The sequence below is a fragment of the Octodon degus genome, unplaced genomic scaffold (genome assembly GCF_000260255.1).
Source record: "Octodon degus isolate 3935 unplaced genomic scaffold, OctDeg1.0 scaffold00084, whole genome shotgun sequence".
NCBI classification, from domain to species: Eukaryota; Metazoa; Chordata; class Mammalia; order Rodentia; family Octodontidae; genus Octodon; species Octodon degus.
This window is the reverse complement of record NW_004524660.1, coordinates 4,624,569-4,629,513: the sequence shown is the minus strand read 5'-3', so window position 1 is coordinate 4,629,513 and position 4,945 is coordinate 4,624,569.

Below are 4,945 nucleotides of genomic sequence, written 5' to 3'. Positions count from 1 at the left end.
GAACCGGGGATTGAACTCAGACTCTCGCACTTGCCAGGGAAACCCTTATTCTACTGAGCCATCTCCCCAGCCCCATAATATGCACTATTAATCACCAGTAACTATATATTAAAGTATCCTTGAATTTATTTCACATGTAAATGCCTGTAGACAAATGAATCCTATGGGCATTATAAAAATATCATAAAGTTACCTTCAGTGAGCTTTTAATATGAGTGAGTTCTCCAAATAAAAAAGCCAAGCATTTACAAACATGAAGTCACTGAGCTTACATTTCTAATGCTATTTTTTTCTTTTTCTATAAAGTACTTTTTGTGTAGCTCTGAAGTTGTTTTCGTATGTTTTTTTTTTCTTTTTTAAAGAGAATTAAAAATAGTTTAAAGACATTAGAAATGATGCAAAATTTCACTACACAACATGACAGGAATTCAACAATGGTTGTTTTGTTGTATACTATTGTCTTCAAACTAGCTGTTCAGGTAACCAGACATAAACGTGCAAAGTTGCTCAAAAAAATTAAAAAGAAGAACGAACTCAGCCCTCAGCTGTTCCCTTCCACAGAGCAGCAGACCGCAGCAGTGCAGTCATCCAGGCTGTCCGTGCATGTGCACACGTCTCCACCTTCCCTCGTTCCTTCTCCCTTCTCAGCCGCTACTTCTCACACTAGATCTTTCAGCCGTCTAACGCTATTTAAAAATGTTCTTCTAAAACTTACTCATTTATGTTGTCCCCGTTGATGACCCTACTGGCCCACTACCTCTTGTGGTCATTTATTTCTTCATTCTTAGGAGCAGCGGCGTCTTCACAGTCTTGCCTTCCGCTCTGCCCGAGCGCATGCTTTGCACTTCGCCTGCACTTATTGTCACGTAGCGGGGCACTCCTCATTCGCCTGGCATAGCGTACTTCATGGTATTTTGGTAAAACTGCGTTTTTTCATGTTCCTCGCTAGGGAAGTTGTGTTTTTGAACTTTAGTCAGATTTTCTCACTGAGTTAATCAGCCTTCTGCTGCTCTACCAAATACCTGAGAAAATCAACTTACAAGGAAGAAAGGCTGATTTGGGATCCCAGTTGAGGGTTATAATTGATTTAAGGGAGGTGGCACATCGAGCCCCAAACATGTGACCAAGCCAAACTGCTTACGTCATGGCCAGAAAGCCCCAAAAAGAAAGAGGACCCGGCTGGAGTCCCCAAGCGCTTACCATGTGCACCTTCAATAACTTCAGCCCTTGCATTAAGCTTGATCTTATGAAAGTCCCCACACTTCACCAAAGTACCATCCTGGGCTGCAGTCCCTTAGTGTATGGACTTTTGGGGGGCCCTTAAGATTTAGGGGATTATACTGGCTTGACTAATTTTACCAAAGAGCATGACACCCATTTGTTAATAAATTATTTCACAAATGGGAAATCATATTACTGAATCCAAAGATGAAGTTGTTAAATTTTTAACTGAACAGTAACTTTGAGACTGAGTCCTCCTGGCAAAATAATAAAATGTCTATAAAATGAGCTGGGTGTGGAGGTGCGTGCCTGTAATCCCAGCACTAGGGAGGCTAGTGCAGGAGGATCGTTGCAAGTTCGAGACCAGCTTGGGTTACATAGTGAGTTGAAGGCCAGCCTGAACTGCACAGTGAGGCCCTGTTTCAAAAAGACATATATAACAAATTGAATCTCTTACTGTTCTTCAGAAAACTCTTAGCCAATACAGTGACTTTTACTGGGAAGGAAGTTATTCAAAATGGCAATGCAAATGCCAGCTTTCGGCATAACAGGTTAGAATTGCTTCAGTATCATATTTGTGGTTTATTTAATCTATACATATGAAGTGTGACATTATTATAAAGGATTATTATTTTTAGAAACTTTGTAATGAAGTGTTTTTAACTAAACATTTGCTTCATAATTATCCAAAAGTTGCCCTATCTCAGAAAAGTTAAGTAAATTTTAACTAAAACTTGAAAAATTGCAATTGCTTTAAAGCTATCTTTAAAAATGTTTTATTTCATGTAAGTATTAGTCTGATGGTTTTGTTTTTTGTTTTTTGTTTTTTGGTTTTTTTTTTGGCAGAACTGGGGATTGAACTCAGACCTTTGTGCTTGGCAGGCAACCGCTTACTCTACTGAGCTATCTCCCAGCCCCACCTGATGGGATTTTAAAACAGCCAGTGATACACCCTGAAAATTAGAGTTTATAAGGGACATACTGAGAGCCCCTTCACTTCTAGAAGCACACATATGTTGTTGTAATAAGATTTCCTCACGCTGCCATGGACTGTGTAGCAACAGGACAAGGGTGTGAGATGTAATATTTCAAATATAAAATTGCTTTAATACTTGCTGAAATACTTTTCTGTGTTTCTGCATTTTTAGAAAACTGATTTCTTGTTTTGGAAACACTTTCACAGGTTCTTTTTTTTTTTTTTTTTTTTTTTTTTTGCCAATATCATGCTGATTTTATCACAGTAGCTTTGTAGTATAATTTTTTGTAGCCGGCTCAGCCCACCCTGGTGGTGGGGCTGGCTGGGCATGTGGTGCTGGGGATCAAACCGCGGTCCCTGAGCACTTGCCCAAGCTCCCCTGAGCAGGAGCTTTAGACCGCTGAGCTATCTGGCTGGCTCGGCTTTCACAGGTTCTTACGCGGAGCAGATACAAAGGCTCCTCCTTCCTGACCGAGTCTGCTGCCTCTCAGTCCCTCGCGGCTGCGCTCTCTGACAGGAAGCCCTGCTCAATCCAGGTCCCTTCCCTCACCTTTTTCTTCAGCTCAGAAAACTAGATGTTCTCGGAGGGCGTAGGAAAGGGCTGAAAAAGAATTCCAATGTGTTGCAGGCATGCACCAACTTCTCATAATGAATGTGATCACTATGTGCCACAGGTGTGTGCTAAGAAAAATAAGAGAGCCGAGAAAGGCCTGGGAGTGGGGGAGAAAGCTCCATGTCAGTTTTCCCCCCACACGTTTCTTCTTCCTTCACACTGGAGCCCATGTGGATCCTGAGGGGTTTAGTCCATGTTACAGCAACGTCTGGCCAAGCCACATGGACCTAAAGTGAAACTGAAGAACCTGTGCGTTCTGACCTTCTCTGGCCTCATCCTCGTCCCTCCACCCCACATTTCACCTACTGCAGTGCGACCCTAGGTCACCAAGGGCAAGCTGACCCCTGGGAGGGCTCGTACACACCGAGTTCTCGAAGCTCCTGAGGTCTTACACGGAGGGATGTCCTGCGCTCAGAACACTGCCACCATGGGTGCTGCTCTGTCTTTCTTTGGGCCTAAGTTTTCGTGTCATTGCTGGAGAACTATAGTTCAGTCAACTCATGGACAACTCCTTTCATGACAATGTTTTAGCAAAGTACCTTGCTTATATACTTTGGGTCATCTTAAATAGTCATTTTAAATACTGGTGTCATTTTACATAGTGGCATTATAAATATTTCTTACAAAAATTTAAACTTTAGGAGGAAAGAAATGCTTTTTCTCTTCACGATGCCTATTTTGTTTAGCAAAGTGTTCCATGAACACAGGATCTTTGCAAGAAACAATAAGTGCTGATAGCTAATGTTTATTATTTTCTGTGCACTAGGAAACACCACATATGCTTTATAGCACAAATCTTTTCATCTTTACAGCAACTCGCTGACATCAATAATGTCACTAACCTCAGTTTACAGAGGAGGAAAGTGATGCACAATGGAAAAATTTTCCCAAGGCTAGAAAAATAGATGTTCAGAAAAAATAGAGTGACCTCTCATAATGAGCTCTTTCGATTCTTTTCATCTTTTCTTAAGGTCTGTGTTCTCACTCCATGCTATGTAAAGGAAATTTCAGGCAACCAATGAAGTGCTTTATCAACTGTAGTAATGCTTCATGCATTGTTCTAAGAAAATGCCTGAGGTTGGATAATGTGTAAGGAAAACAGGGTTATGCCGCTCGTAGCTCGAGAGACTGAGGATCGCGCTGCCGGGCTCTACCAAGGGCCTCCTTCCTTGTTAGACAGTGCACCAGCTCGTGTCATGAAGGACATGAGTCCCACAGGATGAGAGGCCACTTGATGAATTTCGCCTTTTTATAACAACCAGCTCTTCTGCAAACTAATGCACTTTAGGAAACCAGCGCTAAGCCCTTTGTAGAGTGATCCTTCAGGTACCCAGCCCCCTTTGCTTAGGCCCTACTCCCAACACTTCACTTCAATATTTGGAAACCAAGCTTTCTACCATGCAAATCTTTGAGGGACACACGTAAAACAATATATCATAGCACTAAAAGCATCAATATATATTCATATTTACACTTATATATATGTACACACATATACATGTATTTTTCTTCAGGGCACATACTCAACCATATCTAATCCATCACACCAATACTCATTTACATATTTATATACATATATTTTTAAATATTGCATAACTGTTAGTGCTAGGACTGTAAAGATTAGATAACAAACAAATCAGACAAAACCACTTGCTCTTGTAGTGCTTGTACCTTATGAGTGAAATACAGAGAAGGTAGGAAGAAGGAAGAGCCAACTCAAGAAGAGAGAAGAGAGAGGAAAGAAGATAAATCCGTCTTGTGGTAAGTGCCCCTAAATGAATTACAACAATGAGGCCGCTCGTAGCCAGCAGAGGCAACTTAGATCCGATGGTATGAGAAGTCCTTTCAGCGAGCGTAGCATCAGCTGAGACTGGAAGATAAAAAGTACAAATACACCAAGACCTTGAGGAAGAGCACGTCAGGCAGAAGGAAAATCAGGAGCAAAGGATGGGAAATAGGACAGAAACTGACATTTTTCAGAGACTGACTGAAATTTAACATAGAAAATAATGAAAGCCTATATCAGCTTGGAAAGATGGCTAAATTGTATAAGGTTTGTAAAGAAAATGGTGAGAACTTTGTTTTTATTTATTTGTTACAGGGTCTCGCTACGCATCACAGACTCATAGCGATCC